This window comes from Phaseolus vulgaris, chromosome 2, assembly GCF_051622355.1.
Source record: "Phaseolus vulgaris cultivar YP4 chromosome 2, ASM5162235v1, whole genome shotgun sequence".
Taxonomy (NCBI): domain Eukaryota; kingdom Viridiplantae; phylum Streptophyta; class Magnoliopsida; order Fabales; family Fabaceae; genus Phaseolus; species Phaseolus vulgaris.
The window spans coordinates 25478199-25505258 of NC_143499.1; the positions used below are offsets into that span (position 1 = coordinate 25478199).

General features: G+C 30.9%; 1 pseudogene; it reads right to left on the minus strand.

Annotated features, from left to right (window-relative positions):
* Nucleotides 1–5085: 5085 nt before the first annotated feature.
* On the minus strand, nucleotides 5086–26819 carry LOC150029074 (uncharacterized; annotated as a pseudogene).
* Nucleotides 26820–27060: the final 241 nt, after the last annotated feature.

Consider the following 27060-nt stretch of genomic DNA (forward strand, 5'->3'; position numbering starts at 1 on the left):
TGAAGTTGCCATTCTTTTTTTTTTTCCTATTGTTTTTGGAAACTTTTTACAAGATTTCTTTAGGGAGGAGTTCATAATTTTATTTTCTTTCAAAAGCTCAAAAGTTTTATCAACTCCAAAATGACTTATGAATCCTCATTCATGTGACTCATTTACAAGGAGTTTTCTATGTGTTATTTTGGTTATACAAAGTTTTTCTTTTTTAAATAAGTACCCCTCATAAACATAAAACCCTCCATGTGCTCTATGTTGGTACTTAGCAAAAGTGGGTGCAAAATCTTGATCTTCTTTATAAAGTTTAGGTATGTTTTCAAATCCAAGAATTTGGGCTCCAAGTTTTAAAAAGAGTGCATGTCTCCTTGATAGAGCATCCCCCACAATATTTGTATTGCCCTTCTTGTATTTGATAACATATGGAATTTGCTCAAGAAATCTCATCCACTTTGCATGTTTTTTAACTTGTGTTGACTCTTGAAATATTTTAAAGACTCATGCAGGGCCTTCACAAGTGCATAAAGTTCTTTGTTATAGATGGGGTAGTTGAAGGTTGCACCATGAAGTTTTTCACTAAATTATGCGATTGGGTGCCCACCTTGCAACAACATAACACTTATTCCTACTCCTGATGCATCATACGCTAGCTCAAAAGTTTTTACAAAGTTTGGTAAAGCTTGAATAGGTGCATTGGTGAGTTGAGCTTTCAACCTTTGAAAGGCTTGCTCATGCTTCTCCATCCAACAAAATGGAGTATCTTTCTTCACTAACTCATTGAGTGGTGAAGCTAGACTTGAGAAGTTAGGATCAAATCTCCTATCATAACTTGTTACACCATGAAAACTCCTAACATCTCCTATATTTTGTTGTGTTGGCCATTCTTGGATGGCTTTGATTTTCTCGGGGTCAACATGTACCCCATTTTTGTTAGCTATAAAACCCAAAGACACTACTACACTATCAACACAAAAAGTACATTTATCACTATTAGCAAACAAACTATTAACTCTAAGCACTAAGAAAACTTGCCTAAGGTGTCTTAGGTAGTCATCAAAATAAACTACTATATATTTACCTATGCAATCCCTCTTTAAAGATTCTTTTTTTACTATGCTTGTAAGGGGTATTGTATGATATTCCTCATCCTTTCTAGATTCACACAACCCCTCACTTGACTTTTCTATTTCTTTCTCATTTTCTTCACTCTCACTAGTTTCTTTTTCTTGGCTACTATATTCATCTTTGTTCCTTAAGATCATAGATCTTTCATTGGAACAATGAGATGCTAGATGACCCTTACCAAGAAATTCTAAACATTGAATTTCTCTAGCTTGAGTGTGTGAGATATGCTCGGATAGGTTTTGGGAAAGTTCTAGAGATGTTTCTTTTATATGCTCTTCCCCTCTTTGGACCTCTTCCTTGTCATAAGATACAGAGTATGAACTTTGTTTTTGACTTGATTGTTTTCTCAAAATTTGTTTTTCAACTTTAATGCTAAGTTGAATAAAGTCATTTAAATCTTTAAAAGGTAAAAATTCAACTTTGTTTCTTATCTAAAGTTTGAGACCACTTAAAAACCTAGATATGATGGTATGATTTTCTTCATTAATCCCTGCCCTTTTTATATATAACACCATCTTTTGCCAATATTCTTCTACATTCATATTTCTTTGATGAAGTCTTTGGAGCTTGTCCATCAACTTCCTATTGTAATGTGAGGGAATATGGCGACATCTCAAGGCTCCCCTAAGGTCATTCCAATATGTAATGGGAGGTTCCTTGTGGAGATGTCTCTCTCTTTTTAGGGCAGTCCACCAATTAATAGCATTTCCTTGAAAACTTAAGGTGGCTAAGGGTACCTTTCTTTCCTCGCTTACTCTATGGCAAGCAAACAATTGTTCTACCTTCATTTCCCAATCTAGATATGTTTCAACATTTTCTTTTCCATAGAAATGAGGTAGCTCTACCCTAACCTCCTTTGGGTTTTCTTGTCTTTCTTTTCTAGCTCTCCTAGGGGATGGTTGATAATATTCATTAATTCTAAAGCTTTGTTTCCCAAAAGAATTATCTACCCTAGAGCTAGATGCATGAGAACTTACTTTTTATTTGTTGTATTCATATCTTTATTTAACCATTTTCCACTCATCTTGTATCAAAGAAAATTGAGCATACCCTTCTTTGAGTTGGGTCTCATGTTGCAATTGTCTATATGAAAGTGCTTGAACATCTTGTGCTATTTTTCCAAAAGAGATTTGATAAATGTTCCCTCACTTTCATTAGAATGACGAGAATGAGAAGACATGGTTAAGGTTTTGTGTTAAAAGTAATTTACCCCAAAAAAAGACAAGGAGAGTAATGAAGGTAGCTTTCTAGGAAATAGAGGTGGATCACTAGGATCTCTTAAGTACCAAGTCTTTTCTTGCCAAAATCTATCCCTCAAGACTTTTCACAAATCTTTTTCTAAGTAATTTACTTATATCACAATTAAGAATGAAAACACTTGTGTATGCAAGAAAGAAAATGCAAAGCAATTAAACAATACAAACAAGTAATTAAAGCAAAGCAATTAACTAAGCACAATTAAAGATTACTAACTAAAAAGCTTTAAACTAGACAAATCCTAAGGTGAGGCTTCTAGACACTTAGAGCCATTGAAGACACACTCATCGTCTAAAACGTAATTATTCCACTAATTAATCAAAGTTGATGCAATTACAATTCAAAAAGAAATACAATAGAAATTGAATTACACAAAATAAAATTCAGATTTCCTAAACTATGCACTCCTTGGCTTGCGGTTGATCTTTTTTGATGTGCTCTACAATGCGTATGTATTTGTATTTCTATTTGTTGCAGCTCCTTGTCTTAACCTTATATGGTTAGTCAATTAAAATCTTCAAAACAGTACCTACTAAGTAGGGATGGACTCACCACAATGGTTAATTCCAACTTAACAAGCACCAATTTGAAATTCTTTCAGCCACAATTAGAGGTCAACAAATTAAAGCAAAGAACAATTCAAATTTAGAATAGGACAACAACAAATGGAATAATTTGTATGACACAACTAGAAGGAATGTTGAATAAATTTGACAAGCAATCAAATAAGCACTCAATAAAAGATGGCACACAAATTGAACCTAAAGATTGACACTAGAATTGACTAAAAACAAAACAAAACAGTACTACTGGAAATTTTTGGCACAAAAAGCGTGACTTAGAAAATTTATGTCGAGCTGGCTATTTGAGATTTGAATCTGAAATTTGAACCACAAACAATTCAAGATCTTAGAAAACTTTTGGCGCTGGAATCATACCAAAATAATGCACCAAATAATTGCGATAAAGTTTTCAAATATATTGTCAAATTACTGTTGGCGCTAGGATGTACACTTTTTTTGTTTGATTTATCATTTTTTTATATTTTATCTTTTGATTTGATTCTTTTTTTCTTATTTTTCTAATACATCAATCTGTATAAATCCAGAGTTTCATAATTTTTCTTCAACGTATTTTAATTTGATAAGAAAAATCAGCCAACACAGAATTGAAAATAGAATGATCCTAATTCTGGAATTAAAAACAGTTTGAAGAAACTTCAAGAACACAATGAAATTGATGTATATGAATTTGTATGGATTTAACACAAAAATATGAACTGAAATCTAAAAAGAAAAATGCACCAAAGGATCAAACAAACTCAGATTAAAACTGGACTCAAATCAAATCAAGAAACCAAAATTATGAAAAACAACACTACATGGAATTGATGACAATTTAGGAGAAACATGACTAGAAAAAACACAATTGGATTCAATAATCAAAATGATTCAAAACACACAATATGAACCGATTAGAATTGCAATAAAGACTCAAATAAACCAAAAACAGAATAACAACTCAAATCTATATGGATCCTACACAAAATTTGCAAAATAGAAGCTCAAGAACAAATTGAACATGAATGCACCGATTGGATTGAACCAAAACAACATCTAACACAAAATTAAACTAAAAAACAGCAAGACAATCAAGGATTCATGAAGAACAACACGGATTTGAATGAACACAAAAATTAAAAACGAAATAAGGCACTTATCTCTTAAAGACCATGGCTCTAGATACCAAATGATGGAGAAATGCCTTCGTGAATTGGAAATTTGATTGATGTTCGGCGGAAGCTCTATGGATTGGAAGCGTGCAAGGTCCTCCTAGGAGTGATGGTGACCTTGAAGGTGCATGAAAGGTAGGGATTGAGAGTGGTGAGACCAACTCTCTTTGGAAAGGGGGAGATTTGAAGATCAATAGCCTAACCTAAGGTTTTTGGACAAGAAGTGAAATTGGCACAATTTGGCAGTAATTCACTAAGTATATTAATCTTAAAAATACATGAGCCAAGCCCTCTTATTTATAGTGTTTAGAGGGCTGGAAATTCAAAAGAAAGTGGAGGGAAATTCAAATGAATTCCCTCCCAAAAGTGGAGCCTAAATGAGCACATGGGGAGGGGTGTGTCTAGTTTGTATGTTCACCCCCTCCATGGGCTTTCTAGACTGGCCTAGGTAAATTTAGAGGTTTTTAGAAACTCTAAGTTTACCTAGGTTGGTGTTTTAGGTGCCAAAATTAATTCTAAGAAAATTACAAATAAAGTTCCTATGCTAATTTTTGACAAGAAATAAAATGCAACTCTATACTAGAGTTTATGGCATGTAAAATGCGTCCTCTTGGTTCATCTTGACCATAACTCTAGTGGTTGACTCTATTTGATATGTTAGTGGCCTTTCAATAAAGTTGGTGCCGGGGCCTCTTCCATCATAAAGGGCTTGAGAAAACAAATTCTAGACTTACTAATTAAAGACAACCAGCCTGGTCGTTTACCAGGCCGAGAACTATAGTAATACAAAAAAGATTTCGGACTAGGAGAAAACAATAATAATTTACACAAGAAACTAAAAGCTTGCATAGAAGCCCAACCGTTACGATGAAGTTGGGTAGGAGCAATGTTAAGAAAATTAAGTACACCCATTTGAAAATCACTAAATGGAAATCGAATGTGAAGATCAGTAAAAAAAACATGCATAAAAATTAAAAAATTCACTGCTGTCCATTTTCACGACCATGACAAACCTTATCAACATTCCCAGCACGCCGAAAAGAAATTATATCCTCAATAATATTAGAAGAATAGATATGGGTATTAGAAAGAAAATCACGGAGATCTTTTGAGGAACGGTACCGAGAGAAAAATTCTCGGACTTTAGGATTAACCCAGTTATAACCAGGGCAAAATTTTATTTTTGGTACAATCCTTTTGGCCCTGTTGGCTACGACAGCTGTAGTGGCTTCATTTGAATCTTTCATACATGAAAGAGTGGCAGATGATGAGATGGAATCGGCATCTCGATCGACTCGTATCACTCGTCTAGTAGATTCACCACCCGCGCTAAAAAAACCTGTAAATTTATCAGAAATGGAAACAGAGCTCGAGATAGACATTATACCTTTGAAACAATTCGTTGGAACTTTCAGAAAATAAGAAGACAAGATAGCACCAAAAACAACAAATGAAGTAAGGTATTTATAATGGTAGTAAAACCCTAAGTTTGAAACGTCACAACATCTTAAACCATTAAAATACTTCTCATCTAACGGTAAGGTGAATCCTTTACCTAAAATACGCAAAACGAGGTATTTAATGCAAAATCAAAAATGATTTTTAAAGAAAGATTTTCTCTGACACATTTTTAATTTTAGACATAAAGTTTTTCTAAATAAACAAAAATCCTTATGCCAAAGGACTAGTGTACTGCTAGGACCGAGAGGTGTGACCGAAAGAATATACCGAGAGAGGTTATGCCGAAAACTATATACATATAAATGATAATATATATATATATATATATATATATATATATTTATATAATCACTGTAACAAGGTCCAATTTAATAAAGTCCAAATTCAAGGGTGTGTTTAAAATAATAAGTGGTGCAAAAAGAAATGTCCAAATAAGTTATAAGTCTAATAAGAGAACCTTATAAATAGAGGTTCAATTCAAGAGGTAAGTAAGAGTGAATTTTATCTGATGAATATATAAACTATTTTTGACTTTGACATCGGAGCGCCTTTCAGGTACACACACCCAATTATGAGAGGAGAAGCCGAAAACCCAACTATGAGAAAAGAAGCCGAAAGCCCAACTGTGAGAAGAGAAGCCGAAAGCCCAACCTGGAGAGCAACACTGTGAGAGGAGAAGCCGAAAGCCCAACCTGGACAGTAGCATTGTGAAAGGAGAAGCCGAGAAATCAACCCGTGAAGTTTGTGTCATCAGCTTGAATAAGAGACCTCAACTCCTTTTGCAAGAACACAAAGTATTTAACTGCTAGTCAAACAAATCAAAAGATTAATTAGTGTAAAATTAAATATTTTTACTTATATTTTGATTTTAGAGATGAAACAAACATTACCGATTGAATATGTTCATTGGCATGGTACATTATCATAATAGTATGAAAGAAATATAAAATAAAGGAGAATCTGGTGTGATCTAGGGTTGCATGCATGAGAATATATGGTGGGCAAAACAGCAACATGTTGGACTATTTTAATACAAACTCAGATGATATACATCCCTATAAATCTACCTTAACAAAGGACAAGTTTGTGAAAGCCTTTAATTTGCAGGTATTGCAAGTGTAGCATTCGTGGCACCACCTAAAAAGGTTACAGTCCAAAGTGCTCTTTCTCCCAAAAATCCTCCACCTTCAATGGGAGAAAATGGTTCAAGCTCTGCTCTTACTAAACCTCCACCCACTATACAACAAATCTTCTCCAAAAACACTACCAAATGACTCATTAATACTCATCAACTTCATTTACATATGCATCACCACTATCTCCTCTCAACTTCTTCTGTAGATTCTTCAATGTTATATATCCAAAATCATGGCTCTTTCAAGTTTTATGATGTAGTGTTAAAATACTATCTAAAGCTTTCCATATGTGATAGCAATCACCTATTATTATTTAGTGTGAATTTTCGTATGTGGTGGAAGAAGATAAACATGTAATATTATGTTCACAAAAGAAGATACAATATAATATATAATGCTTATTATTTCCTTTTTCTTCATAAAATTTTATAACGTCTTTTTTTTTTTCTTTTGGAGAAATTTAATTAGTCCCATAGTTTAAATTGTTCTAACAAGGTTCTTACATTTAGATAATTAACACAGTGCTTTACATGGTAAATTAAATTTAAAAAGTTGGTGTTTAAGATGTGGTTTTACTTTTTTTTAATGCAAAAGTTTTAAATTTTTAATTTGTAGTTTTTTTTTTTAGTTTAAGATTTTCTTTCTAATCTTAAATAAGTTTTCTCTAAAATTTCACAAAAAAGGGAGACTCTTTTACATGGTGTTATGATAAAGGAACTTAAGTGATTAAGTTAAAAGACTCATTCAGGGTGATTAGGTTATCAAGGATTATGTCTCTATTAATGTAATGATTAATAATTATTCTTTCGATCATTATTTGTCTTTATTTTGGTTTTCATAATTAAGGGTTGCTAACATGCAATTGTTTTTATAAATTAAACTTTCTCATATTCCCATGTTCTTTTTTTTTTCTTTTAACCAAGAAAAAAAACAGAAAACCATAAATTCTTAATAAAAAGGATTATTTTTTTATTAGATGCGAGTCATTAAATCATAATTCTTGTAGATATATGATTTTTTTCACTATTTTATAACCAATACGATCAGTAAACTGAATTTTTTTACGAGTACATGTCTCATTAGAAAAACAAAAAAATTGAAAATTTAATATTTTGACAAAACTTAAAAGGATAATTTATAACAATATTTACTTATAATTAACATAAATATTAAATTCTAACTCATTCAAATTATGTGCGTTTGTGTATGTTTTTTCACTATTTTAAAATAAAATATTTAAGAAGAATGATTTTTTATTTTGAACATATATAGGATTATAAACACGATCAACAAGAAAATAGGATGAAAAGTTATTGTTCCAAAGTATTATATTTCACTGTAAATAAAACATTGATCTAAATTGTTAGACGTGCTGAACAGTTTAATTGGAATTTTCTTGATATATAATGTTTTTTAATAGGAAAATATTTAATAATGTATGATGAATGAAGATTTCGAAGAATTAGTATTTTTGTAATATAGTTTCTATAATAAGGTTTAATGAGATTACTTAAGGAATGGACATTCGAGAAGAAGAGCGTGTTGTAAATATAATTATTTTTTAGATAGTCAAATATTTGTTAATTTTGGTATGATTCCTTCAAATAAAATATGATTAGTATTTACTTTTAATAAGCACCAAAGTTTCTTATCTTTTTTCTATATAAGAAATATCCACTTTTACATTTATAAATATATATTAATAAAATAAGATACAAAATTTATTTCTTCATATTCTCTTTTCATATTCCTTTTACTTCCCCAACCCAATTTAGGTCACTCATTATGATTCCAACCTATTTAATATATATATATATATATATATATATATAAATTTTCTTTTTGTAAAACTATTTTAAAATAATATATTGACTCGACAGAAAATAAAACATGATTAAAAAAATTGCAGTTAATTTAAAAAACAGATTAAATAGGTCCAATACAATATTTTAAGTGACACCTTTAATTTATGTTAATATATTTTATATTTTAAAATTCTCAAATAAATTTTTCTTTGAACTTTACATCAGCCTTTTATAAAAACGATTCATTGTTATATTTTTATCCTAAATCTTAAATGTTTATATTCAATTATTTCCTTTTATATTTTTTTAAATCAGAAATACTTGTTTTGAAATATTTTTAACTTTACATGTTAAAAGTTTGCTGAAGCTAGAAATATTTTTATATCATATATTAAATGTTTGTTACTACGTATCTTATAAATATTGTGTTTTTAGCTATGTAGAATATAGATATGGAGATACATAAAATCTCTAAAATATAGTATATGAGGATATGAATATAAATATTATAATTATAAATTATATAAATTGATAATAAATATTTATATGCATAAGTATGCTTCAGATTTCTTTGGGAGCAGGAAGATGTTTTTCATGTCTGTTTCAAAAGAATTTGTTTCTTATTTCTATAATCATAATAAAAATTTATACAACAAATTTGAGTTTTTAGAAAATTATTGTATTTATCTTTTTTAAAATTGTGTTAAAATCATACAAGAATTTTTAGAAATTCAACAAATATTTTTTAAATTGAACACTTTACCGATAAGTGTTCTATGAGTGTTGACACCGATACGTGTGTCTGACACGGATACACCATTCAAGAGAAGTGTCCCAATCTTATAGGTTCTTAGTGAAAACTTAAGTACATGCTAAGAAAGATGAAACAATTAAATTTATTTCCTTATTTTTAAAATTAAAAAAAAAAGTGTTTAGGAAACAAATTTGAAAAAGGGAATTTTTATGATTTCTTGCCTTTTTTTTTAATTGCTCTAGTGGAAGCTGAAATTCTCTTAGCTTCTAGAACTTTAAAGATGGAAACTATATATTTTTTTAAAAGTAGTAAGTATTGCACATTGTGAAAATAAAAAAAAATTATAAAAATATCATAATTATAAAAATATCATTGATACTTTTAAAAACAAAAAATACTTTACATCTCTAAAGTTCTAGAAGCTATAGAGAATTCCAGCTTGCAGTATCTTGGCAATCTAAAATGAGCAAGAAATCAGAAAAATAATTATTTTTAGCATTAAATGTAACTGAGTAGTGACATTACTTTTTAGATTTTACTTATTTGTAGTTGTTCCATGACCATAAACAAATTTGGATCTAATGTTGAAATTCCATAATAACAATGTTATAATAAAAAAATATTTAAAAATCAGTAAATTACAAAACTAACACCTCGTATAAAAATCAAATGTAATTATCAACTATATTTTGTATAATTATGGTATTTTTTTATAATTTTTTTATTTTCTTAAGTAATAGAGATTTAAATTATCAGCTATATTTTGTATAAATTATATTCACGTCAAACATAATTTTATGATAACATTTTTAATATTTAAAATTTTCAATTAAGTACAGAAGAATTTTATTAAAAAACCTTTTAAAATATTTTGAAATCATACATCCCTTAATCTATTAATAATTTTTTTAATAAGATATAAGCTAATTTTGTTTTTTATAACAAAAAAGTAATTAACTAATATTTTCAAACATTCAAATAATAAGCGTTTATAAATCATCAGCTCTACTTTTAGACATCACGAAATTTTAGACATGACGAAATATGCTATCCTTATTTAGTCAGTATTAAAAAAATAAACTTTAAGTTTAAAAGTATTATAAAAATAATTAAATTTACACCTATTTTTTTTATATATATATTATATATTAATTGATACGTGAAATTATATATTTATGAGTGATTCGATTAATGATATGATGGATGAGTTGATAAATCTAATAAATTTATTAGTATAATAGATTTTAAATAATTATAATATAATATTAAAAAATAAATTTTTAAATATAATTTAATTTTATAAAATCAATTAATAAGATGAAATTTACATTGGAAACCTAAACAATTTTGAACCGTGATAACCTAATTGACACTAATATTAATAAAGCCAAAGGTTCCCTCAAAAAAGCAAGATTATGATCGAATATAGTGTGTCTTCTTGTTGAAAGTTGTCACCTACTTTATTAGCATCCATTATATGTTTCAGCTACAACAGTCAACGATATTTTTTTAATATTTGAATATGGTGTTTTGATATCTGAAGTTTAGTATTTTACCTTATGTCTTTAATATATATACATTAATGTATCGAAATGAAATAAAAACTAATTTTAAAAATTAAAAATAATTAATTGTTAAATTAATTTTTATTATTAATAAATAGTTTTTAAATTGATATCTAATTAGTTATCAAGATTTTAACTACCAATTATTTAGATTCTAAATTTAGTAGAAAAATCTTTGTAGCTAATTAAATACCAATTTAGAAATTATTCAACAATAATATAAACTAATTTAGAAATCAATTTTTTAGTCTCTAAAATGGTCTCTAATTTAGTCAATATAACAACTAATTATTTTTTGTCTCTAAAATTTATTTATTTAATGATTTTCTTGTAATATAAATGGTAAACGGTTAATTTGTGAAAATTATTTTAGTAAAATATAATTGATGAATTTAATAAAATATTTTAAGGAAGATTATAATAGACTGATCAAATTTTCATTTCTCTAAAATAGAGTATATCTCTTTTATTTTTCTTTGAGTTTGGAGAAGTTATATTTCAAAAGTTGCCATCATCAATTAGAAAAGAGAATTGTAGTGATAATATAAATAAGTAAAGATGTTGGATGTATAGGTTAAAGTTTTGTAAGTTTTTTCAACTTATTTGGAAGCTTGTAAATATTCATATTCAATTAATTTGATTTATGTGTTAAAATGTGATGATTATCGTGGATGAGAGTTGAGTTTCTATAAATTTGAAATTATATGGAGTCATGATGATTTAATTGGTGAATACCTATTTTGATGTAATTGGAATAGTCACTTTTAGTTTGAATTGGTTTATTAACCAGTTTAATGTAAAAGAGGTTATATTTAGGAGTTTAAAATTGAGGTATTATATTTAGGGTTTAGGGTTTAGAATAAAAAAATAAATTATGAAATAATTGTAATAATAATAATAGTATATATTTTTTTTAATTTTTTTAGCTTATTTAAATGTCAAACTATCCTTTAAGCGATAATGAAGTTATTGTTGAAGATAGATGCTGTCCATTCAAATCAATGTGTTTGATGAAGAATTGTGTGTGCTCTCCTTTGAAGATTGTATGAGTTTTAGCTAGTCTTGTGTATAAGTTTAAGTATGTTTAAAGTGAGTTTTTTGCCATGTGACCCATCACTTAACCCGTATCCAAGTGATAAGGCACAACGATTTCTAAAATGTGTTTATCATATTTTGGCAAAATATGCTTGACTGCATAGAAAATGAATGTTTTTTCTTAAATGAATAAATTCTTTTTTGAACTAATGCCTTGTTCTTTAAAAGTTTTTGCTAACTTTGTTTTGTGCATCAAGTATCTTGCCTCAACCTTTTATGCTTTCAAAACGAATGAGTTTCATTTGTTTAAAAATCACTCTTTATCTTTTTGAAAATAAATCTATTCATTATAACTTCAATCTGTTCTTTTTATAACAACTTTTTAAACTGTTTTTTGAAATTCTGTTATAAATCTTTTCTTATAAAAAGTGAGTTATAACTCACTACAAAGTGTGTTATAACTCACTACAAAGTGTGTTGAAAAAATGAGTTTTCCACTGAGATTAAGAGTTTTCCAGAGCTTTAGCACGCGATCTTAAAAAGAATTTTAAAACAAGAAAGTGTGCTTGTTCTTGTTCATTGTTCTAAGCTTGGTTGAAGGTCTATCACAGTTTGGGCAATCTGTTCTACTGTGCTAAGTCAGATTTTTGCATTCTTTTTCCAGGTGTATTCCTTTCATCATTCATTTCTTTGTAAAGTGTATTTGTAAGGCTCTTCTTGATAGGGTTTCTTGAAGTGTTGTGTGTGCTGAAATAGAGTTTTTCAGTTAGGTGTGCCTTGTTCTTGTAGGGTTCAAGAGCATTAGGTTTTGTAATTGTTGTGTACTATTTTTAGTGGATTTCACCTTGGATAAGGTGAGACTGGATGTAGCTCATTTGAGTGAACCAATATAATTGTGGTGTGTTCAATCTTTCTTAATTCATGCACTCAATAACTGTTGCATAAGCTGATCTGTCAAGAAATAAATCTATTCAATTGAAATTGAATCTGTTGATTCTGGGTTTGTTCATACTGTTCTTGTTTTCTGGAAAACCAATCTGAATTGGGGAGATCTGAGTGTATTGTTGGAATTTATTGAAGTATTGGGTTATGTGAAAATCAACTCAATCACTTGACAAGTTTCACTTAAGTGGGTGATTTTATATTCAAGAATTGTATAATAATTCAACTCTCTAATTTTCTTATGCTGGAATTAATGTGAACATTGCTGGCTAATCAATTCACTTAATACCAGGAACTCACATCTTTGAACTACTGTTTCCTTAATGTAAGGAGAAAAATAAATTTGTTCATATCAAAATAAATAGATTCTTTTTCTTTGTCCTGTGATAAAACTGAATCTGATTGAAATTTTTAAAAGCTCAATTCACCCCTCCACTTGAACTTTGACATTATTCAACCCAATAGTTATGAGTCATTACTGTGTGCATTGAACATCATCACTTAAGCATCACCGTGATCGCTTGATAAGTGTCTAATTTCAGTAATATTTCATATTAAAATATAGGCACTTATGAGGATTTATTGCTAATTTACATATAAAATAATCCCTAATTTATGAATTTATACCTTTTTACATTTTTCATGATCTTTATTTGAATAAGAGTATTTTATTCCCAAATTTGGTGTTAATTGCAGATTTCTAAGGAAGATTGGAGATTTGGATTAAAGATGAATGACTTGAGCCAAAAAGATAAAGATAGAAGGTCCCAGAATGGAAAAAGATGCAAAGAAAGATTGGGCCTTTTTTATGTTTTATCATTTAGCCCATTAGCGCAACATAGGAAACAACCTAACCCTAGAAAACTAGGATAAATAGAGGGCTAGAGGCTCAACCTTAGTGTGCCAGATTGAGAGGAAAACACCATAGAGTGAATTGTAACCCAATTGGGAGAATGGAAGGTGATAGAAGTATGCGTGGCTAATTCTACCCTTTGGGATTGGGAGTAATCTGCTCAAACTCTTATGTATTGAGGTGATATTTTATATATTAATATTCAGTTCTTGATTGATTATTGGTATTGTTGTTTTACTTTTAATTCTCCGTGACAAATTGAGAATCTTAAATCTGACCGGGAGGTATTTTTAGGGTTCGGACCTAAACAACAATACTTAACATATTTGAGTGCTAGGAATAGACTTGAAATGTTAATTGCTATTAAACGTCTGAGCTTCGTTCTAAGTTGTTCTTATAAGTATGCAAGGGATCGATAGTTAGGGAACATTCTTAAGGATTTTATATGCGAGGAATCGATATAAATGATTTTTATACGGGCATCAATTTCAATTAAAGAACTTAATATTAACATGCTAATCAAAATACATGAGAGTGAGAGAGATGAAACTTAATCCCAATTTTTCCAATTGAAGCAACTAATTCTTTGTTTGTTTTCTTATTGATCAGTGCCAATATAATCACTTCACACTCTTTTTTATTGTTCTGTTGTTATATTTAGCGAATATTGTACTCGATGATTCACTGTTCTTTGTGGGATCGATATCCGTCCTTAGGGACAATTATTACTTCTGACAAACGCGGTGCACTTGCCGTAAAAAGTCATCATCGCTCAATCAACAATATTTCTCAATCAAGCTATCACTTAATATTTGAGCGGAAAAGTTGTTAACTAGTGAGTTAGTATTAACTTTCTTTAAAGTTGGTTGCTTAGGTGAGAAGAGGATAATTGAGTGAAAGATGTCAAACAAATTTTCTCTCTCTGGCGTGTAGTTAATATTACTCAAATGAGTGCTAAAATAATCAAACTCAAATGATTCTAGCCTAAATATATTAAAATTATGAATACAAGAGAAAGAAAATAAGACCTTTATCTATTTATTGTAAAAGTTAAATTTAATTATAAGAATTACTTTTTTTATATATAATAATGATTATTGTAATTTTGTGAATATAAATAAAATTAACTAATTAAAAATTTAATTAATATATTTTAATTATACTAATTACATTTAAAAAAATTGTAAAGTTTCTTAATTGAAACTTGACAACAAGAATAAAGAAAGAAATAACTGAAAATAGAATATCAAATAAGTTTGAATGACATTTTCGGATAAATATCATCAAAATATTAAATTGGTTATATTAAATCGATTAGTCAAATTACGTGAGAATATTAAAAATTTATGTTATATCCCATGGATAGAATATTACAAATTTATGTTATATCCAATTGAGTAATATTTATTTAATTTTAAATTATATTAATGTTATGATATGTTTAATAATTTTATATTAAGATAAGTTAAATATATATTTATTTCTTAACCCTAATGATATATCTTTAAAGGACAAAATTGTGATGAAGTTCCAAGTACCAAAACGAATAATACCTTCGTTCCCTTAACTCTCGACAAGATGAACTCTCGTTCTCTTTAGTTCTCGACAATGTATAGATGCTTACTTGCAAATAATTTATTTATAGATGCAACATGTGGAAAAATTATTCATGGATGTCAGTCTATATGTATTACCATGAACTATATTTATTTATGAAATTTTGGTCGTTTATAATTCATAAGAAATTTTTTATTAACTACAAACTTTTCTATAGGTAAATGAAATTTTTGTGTGGTGATAGTCCCAAATAGATTATGAGTAAAGTTTAAAGGCAATACATCTTCCTCTCATAACCCTTTAAAACTTCTTTTGATAATAAAATTGTGATAAATTTTAAATTCCAAAACAAACAATATTTAGGACATAATAATTAACTTTAACTATGTTAATTATCTCAATGTACTTATGCTAAAAAATATTATAAATAAAATAATAATAATAATAATAAAAATTTAATTTAGTAATGAAAAAATAATAATATTGTAGACAATATATATTTTTAACTATAAAATTTATACTAAAAAAAGAAATTATTGCATAATTATCTACCTAATTTTTACATTAATTGTAATATGTCACTTCATACTATATTTGCAATTTCTTTTAAAAAAAGTTAGATAAAAAATATTAAACTTTTGAACTTAAGTCAAATATTTCCATGGTTTTCTGAATTAGATTTTGATGAAAAACTTACAACACAAGTTATGAGACATGATGGACTAAATAATGGAGCTTTCTTTAATGACAACTCACCTTCTTTTTTTTATATATATATATATATATATATATATATATAAATTAGTAAGTTGACTCGTGCAACCCACCACAGGAAATTTTAGAATATTTTATATATAAATATATAAATATAAATATTAATATTAGAATTAATAAATATTTTTTTATATATAAAAATTATAAAATTGAGCAAATGAAATTAAATATAGTACACTAAACATTGTGCATATTAAAGAATTTAACTTAACTTAACATAAATTTGGAATGTTAATAGTTCACAAATTAATTATAAGTAATATAAGTAAAAATGAATGAATAAATTTTTGTCATAACAAATACATTACAATACAATAATTTGAACAAATACATTATATAAATAATTATCTAATATTATGTTCCCATAACATATTTACGGTGAAAATGAAGTCTTCTTCACCAACTTCATGTTATCTTCATGCTGTAAGTTAATCTGCAAAAATCTCTCAGAAAAATTATTACAATTAAAAAAATAATTCATTATATTATACCAAGTACAATTATCTTAAATGTAAATGTGTGTTTCTTCCATAAACATATTGTAAGCAAAAATTATATTAAATTATGAAGTCACATTTTGTCATATAAATTAAAATGTAATGTAATATAATACAAATAAAACATGATGAAATATAAATACAATGCAATACTATTTATTTAAATAACTAAAGATCTCACCTTCCGAAACTCTTTTCCTTTGGAAAGTTTTTCATGAGCGGCTTCCTACAGATCAACATATTCAAAATAAAGATCTCCATATTTGTTCTATGTGTACGCTTTGTGAAAAGCATGAGGAATCTATTCATCATTTATTTTTTGAATGCCCTAATGCTTTGTATATTTGGAGTTGGGTTCGACAAATTTTTCCTACTTCTCATTTCTCTAATAAGGATGATCTTCTTTCTTTTATTAAGAGTGATGATAGCCCTTTGGTTAAATTGATTAAGCTTGCTGTGATCACTTTTTCTACTTGGATGCTATGGCGTATGATGAATTATTCTCGTTTTCAGGATAAGATTGAGGTTTTTAGGGCTATTTAAGTTATTAAAGATTTAACTTGTCTAGTGGGAAAGTCTTCTAAAGCTTCAATGAAGAATGATATGATGGATTTCAGTGTGATTAAGTATTTTGGTATTAATACTCGTACTAGTAAAGTTCTTCGTCCTCTTCCTATTAGATGGGAGTTTCCTTCACCAGGATGGGTTAAAATTAACACTGATGGGGCTGCTAGGGGTTTTCCAGGTCTTGCCACTTGTGGAGGTATTTTCCGTGAGAGTATGGGGGAGTTTATTGGAGCTTTCTCTGCGTTTCTTGACATTCAAACTGCTTTGGTTGCTGAATTTTATGGAGTTATATATGCTTTGGAGGAAGCTCAAAACTTGGGACTTACTAATGTCTGGCTGGAATGTGACTATGCCTTGGTTTGTGCAGCGTTTACGGCTAGGAAAAATGTTCCTCGGATGCTTTGTAATCGATGGAATACTTGTCTTAATTACTGTGGAAAAATCAGGTTTAGGGTTACTCATATTTTTCATGAAGGGAATGCGTGTGTTGATAAGTTGGTTAATTTAGGATTTATTCATAGAGAATCATTTCATTGGTATAATAGGCTTCCATCTAGTATGTTCTTAGAATTCTTTATTAATAGGTATAGTCTACCTATGTATCGTTTTTGTTAACATATGGGTTTTGGTTTGGTCCCCCCATATTTTTGTATTTTTTTTAATAATACTTTTTTCATGTGATGACAAATGATTGTTGTTACTTGAGGTGTCAGCCTAGCTCAGATGTCAAGTAGCATAGTGATGTCTAACGTGAAAACTTTTTATAAAAAAATAACTAAAGATCTTAAAAACCATACACCAATAATAAACTTATATGCATCATCAGGTTTCTAGAAAAAAACAACAACCAACTTAAAACTTCAATGACTAATTAATAATAAACAATATATAAAGAATAAAATGAATATAAGCATTTTATAATATTAACACAAAATATATAAAATAAAAAATACGATCAAATATTTGTATGACTTTAATATACTGATAATTGTTATAGCGTTAAGCATATGTAATAATGCCAACATATTATAAATATACCAGATAATGAAACAAAATTGTAATAGTTTATGTATTATGTATTCACATTGCAAGAAATGCATGAACAAATAAAATATGAATACTACTAAATATAAACATATAGTCAACATACTTAACCACTTGGTTAAGTTAATGTCCAGTGGGGATTTTAGGTTTTCACTCTTTAATTGTCTTAAAAACCTCAATCATAAATATCAAATTGTCACCTAATGATCAATCCTAAAATCAACTCACATCATGTGGTATCAGAGCTTAGGTTCTTATGCTTAATTTGCTTGAGTTGATTGACACTTTACATTTCTTTACATTCTAGCACCTTTAATTTTTGTCTTTAAATTCAAGTACCTTTACTTTCTTGTCTTTAAATTCAAGTACCTTTAAATTCTTGTCATTATTTTCTTGCTTTTTATTTTCCAGCACTTTAATTCTTGCTGATTTTTTTTCGGCCTTTCTTTATATTCATAGCATTTTTTGTTTTGAATATGTTTCTTGTTATGTCTTTTATTGATCTTGTCTTTTACTTTGAGTCTTATGTTCATTAGTGTTCTAGGTGTCCTTGTTTTGATTATACTTACATGCTTTTAATTGTGAAGTTTGCAAAGTAATTAGAAACTTGTTTTTAGTAGAAGTAGATTTAAAGTTCCAAACACATGATTTCAAGTGTTCAATTATATTGAATCCAACCAATTTTTTTTTTGTGAAAATTGAAAGTTCTTGATGATGCAAGTGGTGTTCATTCTTTTCCATAAGTCACATTAGTATTAAAAATACTTAAAAACAACAACGGTGTTTCAAAGCCAAAGTGATGCAAAAAAAGAAAACAACAAAGAAGATTTCAAAAGCACCTTTGGTTCTCACTTTGCAAGCAAATCATTTTTCAAAAGTGGATTCAAATTGATTGGCAAATTGTTTTCAACCTTGTGGAATTTTTTATCCTTTTGCTTAAACAAAGTTCTAAAGAAAAAATTTATAGTTAAGTGTTTAGTATGTTTCTTAGGGTCTTTTTGTTTGCTTGACATCTTTTATCCAAATTTTTGTCATATCTCTTAATTCAAATTTGGTTTAGCCTTTTCTTGAGCAAGTGTTGAGGATTTGACATTATTCACTTGAGAGTTTTTCAAACCACAAGAAAGACCTTGGTTAAGGGAAGAAAATTTTCTTTGAGTGGTTGAGTGTTTTTTTTTTCTTTAAATTGCCACAAGATTACCTTCTTCCTAACATCTTGATGTGAGTTCATTTTAGGATTGATCATTAGGTGACACTTTGATATTTATGATTAAGATTTTAAAACAATTAAAGAGTGAAAACCTAAGGAAAATCTCCACTGGACATTAACTTAACCAAGTGGTTAAATAGATGTGACAGTTCATTTCACAAAGGCAAAGAGAAAAACAATTATATGGTGATAGATGATGACAATATAGGGTAGAATTTAAACAAGGAACAGAAGATCAAAGAAATGACCGAATGGAATTAGAAGGAAGTCAAATAAGAACATGTTTATGAATAACATGAAATGATAATGGAAGGAAAAAATGAAAAGATAAGGAAACTTATGAGAGGTGGAATTGTGAATGATGCATGCCACTTGGATGGTAAATTGAATCCAAGATAAGTGAAAGATGCCTCCACTTGAGAGCTCACAACACTCAGAAGATAAGACCAATTTTAGGAGGAGATTCACTCACTCACAAATCACACAAAAATTGTGCAGAATTTCTTTACTCTAATTTCAACTTGTGAATAAATGAGGTAGGTCTCCCTATTTATAGATTTAGGAGCCTTGGAAAAGAAGAAAAAAGGGTAAAATGGGAAGGCACAAAATATGGTGTGGCTAGGTGTTGACATTGGTCAATGTCGCACCATTCCACATGTTCTAGAAGGTAGGGTTCCCTTCCTACCCTAATGGACATCTCAAAGGCCCAATCTTATGTTCTCACCTCCTAATTATGTTATTTAAACCTACTCTATGGAAATTACAAATAGAAAGACCAATTGATGCTCAATTCCCAGAGTTTGTGCTATGCTCCTTATAACCCTCTGAGGTATGGTTGTTGAGGTCATGGTTTGGGCTTGGTCTTCATCATTGGTAGGCGCCCTCTCTCCTTGGGTCTCATCATGCTCCCCGGGTGGGAGGGAATTCGTCCTCGAATTTGGAAGACCTGCAGAGAAGGGAGTCAGATCACTGATATTAAAAGAATGACTTCCTAAATATGTATCAGGCAGATCCAACTCATAGGCATTGTCATTAATCCTCTTGATGACCTAAAAATGACCATCACCACGTGGCATAAGTTTGAACTTCCTATGAGTAGGGAATCTATCCTTCCTCAATTGTAGCCAAACCTACTCCCTGGGTTCAAAGATCAATGTCATGCGCCCTTTGTTGGCATGCTCAACATACTTACCTACCTTCCTTTCAATTTGCTGCTTGATGTGGTGATGCCAGTCTTTAACAAAAGAAGCTTTCTCAAAACCATCTTTGCACAACACCTGATCAAGTACAGGAATAGGAAGAAGGTCAAGAGGTGTGAGGGGATTGAACCCATAGACAACCTCAAAAGGGGTGTGGGCAGTAGTAGAATTTACTACTCTATTATAAGCAAACTCAATATGAGGTAGTAAACTCTCCCACACCCTTGGGTTCTCGGAAATAAGGCACCTTAACATTTGACCCAAAGTTCTATTAACCACTTCTGTTTGACCATCAATTTGGGGATGACAAGTAGTAGAAAACAAGAGTTTAGTTCCAAGTTTCCCCCACAAAGTCCTCTAAAAGTGACTTAAGAACTTTGAATCTTTGTTGGATACAATACTCCTAGGAAGCCCATGCAAACGAATTACTTCCTTAAAGAAGAGATTTGCAACAAAACAAGCATCATGTACTTTGTGGCATGGATAAAGTGAGCCATTTCAGAAAAGCGGTTCACTACCACAAAGATAGAATCCATACTCTTTGCTGTCTTGGGAAGATCTAAGATAAAATCCATGGAGATGTCTACCCAATGCATAGTTGGGATGGGAAGAGGGGTATATAAACCATGGGATTGCACTTTAGATTTAGTCTTCCTACATTCTATGCATTTTTCACTGAAGTTATGTACGAATTTGCACATGTGGGGCCAAAAGAAATGCTCATGCAATGTATCTAAAGTTTTAGCTACCCTAAAGTGTCTCATAAGACCTCTCTCATGTGCCTCTCTAACAAGAGATTGTCGTAAAGACCCTTGGGGAACACAAAGTATTTTTCCTTTAAAAAGAAAACCATCATGGATGAAAAAAGTCTTTGTGTCCTCCTCTTGAACACTCTTGATAGATGACAGAGAAATCAAGGTCATCTTTATAGATTTTCTTTATGTGATCAAATCCTAAGAATTGAACATCCAAAACATTTAACAAGGTATATTTTCTTGAAAGAGCATCCACAACCACATTTATTTTACCTTGCTTATGTTTGATCACATAAGGAAATTGCTCAAGGAACTCCACCCACTTAGCATGTCTCTTGTTAAGCTTGCTTTGGCCTTTCAAATATTTAAGGTATTCATGATCACTATGTATCACAAACTCCTTTGAAAAAAGGTAGTGTTGCCAATTTTGCAAGACTTTAACTAGAGCATAAAGTTCCTTATCATAGGTGGAGTAGTTGAGATGAATCCCCTTGATCTCACTAAAATAAGCTATGGGGTGGCCCTCTTGAAGGAGGACAACCCCAATGCCTATGTTAGAGTCATCACATTCTATTTCAAATGTCTTAGTAAAATTAGGAAGGGCTAAAATGGGGGTCTTAGTCAATTTTTCTTTCAAACTTTCAAACTTCGTACCTCACTAACATTGGTGGATGTTGGCCAATGTTGAATTGTTGCAACCTTTTCTTTATCTACATGCACCCTTTAAAACTCACAACTAACCCTAGGAAGTTTATATAATCTAGTGCAAACATACACTTAGCATGATTAGCATACAAACTCTCCCTCCTAGGGTTTCTAACACTTGCCTAACATGCATCTCATGATCCTCTAAAGACAAGTTATAGATAAGAATGTCATCAAAATAAACCACTACAAACTTGCCAATGAAAGGCATTAGGACATGGTGCATGAGTCGCATGAAGGTACTAGGAGCATTTCTAAATTAGATGTGGTTTTTAAATGGGGACAAGACCTTGAAGCTTTTGAAAGTATGAAAGAAAAATTGACTAAGGCCCCCATTTTATCCCTTCCTAACTTTGCTAAGACGTTTAAAATAGAATGTGATGCCTCCAACATAGGCATTGGGGTTGTCCTCCTTCAAGAGAGCCACCCCAAAGCTTATTTTAGTGAGAAACTCAAGGGGAGTCATCTTAACTACTCCACCTATGATAAAGAACTTTATGTTCTTGTTAGAGCCTTGCAAAATTGGTAACACTACCTTTTTCCAAAGGAGTTTGTGATACATAGTGATCATGAATCCCTTAAATATTTGAAAGGCCGAAGAAAGCTTAATAAGAGACATGCTAAGTGGGTGGAGGTCGTTGAGCAATTTCCTTATGTGATCAAACTTAAGAAAGGAAAAATAAATGTGGTTGTGAATGCTCTTTCAAGAAGGTATTCCTTGCTAAATGTTTTGGAAGTTCAATACTTAGGTTTTGATCACATAAAGAAAATCTATAAAGATGACCTTGATTTCTCTCTCATCTATCAAGAGTGCTTAAAAGGAGGCACAAAGACTTTTTCATCCATAATGGTTTTCTTTTCAAAGGAAAAAGACTTTGTGTTCCCCAAGGGCCTTTTACGACAATCTCTTGTTAGAGAGGCACATGAGGGTGGTCTTTTGGGACATTTTGGGGTAGCTAAAACTTTAGACACATTGCATGAGCATTTCTTTTGGCCCCACATGTGCAAATCCGTACATAACTTCAGTGAAAAATGCATAAAATGTAGGAAGACTAAATCTAAAGTGCAATCCCATGGTTTATATACCCCTCTTGCCATCCCAACTATGCATTGGGTAGACATCTCCATGGATTTTATCTTAGGTCTTCCCAAGACAGCAAAGGGTATGGATTCTATCTTTGTGGTAGTGAACCGCTTTTCTGAAATGGCTCACTTTATCCATGCCACAAAGTACATGATGCTTGTTTTGTTGCAAATCTCTTCTTTAAGGAAGTAATTCGTTTGCATGGGCTTCCTAGGAGTATTGTATCCAACAAAGATTCAAAGTTCTTAAGTCACTTTTGGAGGACTTTGTGGGGAAAACTTGGAACTAAACTCTTGTTTTCTACTACTTGCCATCCCCAAATTGATGGTCAAACAGAAGTGGTTAATAGAACTTTGGGTCAAATGTTAAGGTGCCTTATTTCCGAGAACCCAAGGGTGTGGGAAAATTTACTACCTCATATTGAGTTTGCTTATAATAGAGTAGTAAATTCTACTACCTCCCACACCCCTTTTGAGGTTCTCTATGGGTTCAATCCCCTCACACCTCCTTCCTATTCCAGTACTTGATGAGGTGTTGTGCAAAGATGGTTTTGAGAAAGCTTCTTTTATTAAAAACTTGCACCACCACATCAAGTGATATGAATCCAAATAGAAATGACAATAAAATTGGGAATTTAGGGTTACGGAAAGGAATAAATTCAAAGGAATTTAGGGTTACAGAAAGAAATAAATTCAAAACAGTAACAATAGAAACCTAGATAAAGGAAGGCGCCACAAACAAAGTTTGATAAGCCCAAGGATGATCGCCACAAGAATTGGTGGATTCTTGATAAGATCGCAAGATACAGGGAAAAACCCTAGCAGAGAAACACTCTATAAAATTATCAAAATATTCGTCCCTCTAATCTGAGTTTCAACAGTGTATAAATTACAAAGGTCTTTTCTTGTTTCTAAGAAAATAAGACGATACTACAATCCTTATATTTCAAGAATGATCATTTGTCCCAGTGGTTAGGTTGATAGTTTGTACTTGGTCCTGAGTTCAAATCCTAACTCCAATTTTAATATTCTAATCTTGTTGTGTGTGGCCCTTGGGCTTGGATGTCCGCATCATTCCCTCCCTCTTGAGAAAGACCCTGGAGGATGTTCGCATCATTCCCTCCCTCTTGAAAAATACTTGAAGTTAAATCCAAAGCTTCATCACTCATATTGTACTTACTTGAAAGATCAATCTTGTAGGCATTGTCATTAATCATTTCTAACACTTGAAAAGGTCCATCCCATCTAGATTGGAGCTTGGATTTTCTTTGTCTAGTTAACATTTCTTTCCTCATGTGTACCCAGACCCCATCTCCAGGATCAAAGATTACTTTCTTTCTTCCTTTGTTAACTTGTTTAGAATAACCTTCACCTTTTTCTTCAACTTGTGCTTCAACCTTTTTATGTTGCTTCCTCACATAGTCAACCTTAGTCTGTGTATCTTTATGCTTTAAAACAGAAATGTTAGGCATAGTTAACAAATCTATTGGAGTTAAAGGATTTAATCCATACAAAATTTCAAATGGATCACAATTCGATGTGTTGTCAACGACCATATTGTAAGCAAACTCAACATGATGTAAACATAATTCTTGGATAGCTGTCACCTTTTCATAATCTACATGAACTCCTTTGGCACTTACCACAAAACACAAGAATGCAATTTGTTCAGTACAAAATGTGCATTTCTCAAGATTAGCATACAACTTTTATGGTCTAAGAACATTTAAAACAGCACACAAATGTTCCTCATGTAATTCCAAACTAGTGCTATAGATCAAGATGTCATCAAAATACACCACAACAAATTTGCCCAAATATTCTCTCAAAACATGGTTCATTAATCTCATAAAAGTGCTTGAGGCATTTGTTAGCCCAAATAGCAACACATGTCAGTCATACAATCCATATTTTGTTGTAAAGACAGTTTTCCATTCATTCTCATTCCTAATCCTAATTTGATGGCAACCACTTCTTAAGTCAATTTTTGAAAATATACAACCACCATACAATTCATCCATTAAATCATCTAACCTGGGAATATGGTGTTTATACTTAATGGTAATGTTATTGAGTGCTCTGCAATCTGTGCACATCTTCCAATAACCATCATTTTTAGGCACCAAAATTACTGGAAGAGCACATGGGCTCATGGTCTCTTGTACCCATCCTTTGTTCATCAATTCTTCAACTTGAGTTTGGATTTCCTGCAAAACAGAATCAACACTAGGAAGAAAATTAATTTGGTTAGAATGGTCAGCAACCAAAGTGTTGTTTTTGCAATAAGGTAAATAAAGATGTTTGCTAGAAAGTAGCAACTTCTTCACTTCATTCACTTTCAGTAATCCACTCATTTTTTTCTCATGTGTTTCTCTCTTTTTAAGTGTTTCACTCTTGCTCTGTTTAGGTGTTCACTCATCTCTCTTTTCTCTTGGACTCTCTTTTCTCTCAATTTGATTTGATCCTCACACACCTCTCTAGGAGATAAGGGTTTGAGAATGATCTTCTTATTATTCTGCATGAAAGAGATTTTTATTGGTGAAACCATCATGAATAGCCTTGGTGTCAAACTGCCACGGCCTCCCTAACAAAATGTGAGTTGCCTCCATTGGAACCACATCACACAAGACATTGTCATTATATTGTCCTATGGATAGGTTCACCTTCACTTGTTTACTCACTGTCATCTCTCCATCTTCACTAAGCCATTGAAGCTTGTATGGCCTTGGGTGCGGTTTTGTCTCCAAATTCAATTTGGTAACTAGTCTTGAGCTAGCTACATTGGTGCAACTTCCTCCATCAACTATGAGTGAACATATTTTCCCTTGAATGGAACATCTAGTATGGAAAATATTTTCCCTTTGGGTTTGGTCCAAAGCTTGCATTTTGCTTCCTAAAAGCCTTCGAATCAACAACAAATCACCCTCCAATGTATCCAACTCCACCTCTACCTCTTCCTTCTCTTCTTCACTTGAAGGTTCACTGACTATTTGTGTTTTTGATAAACTGATCATATTCTTTTTTGTTGGACATTCTGAAGCATAATGTCCTCTTCCCAAGCATTTGAAACATTTATCTCAGTTATTTTCCTTTTAGGTGGTGAGTTACTATATCTATGAGGTGACTTCCCACTTGAAGAAGTGACTGAACTTGAGGGAACTCCTTTATCCTTCATCGCCTTATCCTTCCAATAGAAATTTTTATTATTGTTAGAACTCCTCATGATTCTCTTCCTCTTGAGTTGTTGTTCTACTTGGTTAGCCTTGTGCAACAACTCTTTCATGTCAACATACTCTTGCAGCTCCACAACATCCCTAATATCATGATTCAATCCATTCAAAAATCTTGCCATGATTGCTTCATTTTCTTCATTCTTTCCATCTCTAATCATGGTCACCCCCATCTCTTTAAAATACTCTTCCACACTTTTATTTCCTTGAGTCATTCTTTGGAGCTTGAGTTGCAAATCCCTATTGTAGCTTGCTGGAATATATCTCTTCCTCATAATCCTTTTCATTTCTGTCCAAGATTCTACCATGGGTTCTTCATATCTAGTTCTGTCCCTTTGGTATTTATTCCACCAAGTTAAAGCATAAGCTGAAAATTCAGCTGCTGCCAACTTCATCTTCTGCTCTTCATTGTACTCATTGCAAGCAAACACATGCTCTACTTTAATTTCCCACTCCAAGTAAGCATCAGGATCACTTTTCCCATTGAATGTGGGAATATTTAATTTTATTCCATCAATTCTCAGAGTTCTTTGTTCTCCATCATTTTCTCTTCTCCTTCTCCTATCTCCCCCTCTATTTTCTGGATTTACTTGTTGTGCTTGCTCCATTTGATCCAACCTTTCATGGAGTCCATCACTTTGTTGTTTCATTATCCTTTCTAAGTGTTGTGTTAAGGCTTGCATCTGTAGTTGAGACAGTCCACTATCTGACGGTTCCCCTGCCATGCTCAAGTAAACAGATTACAAATAACAATAAGTTTGGGCCTCACACCACTTTCTCACG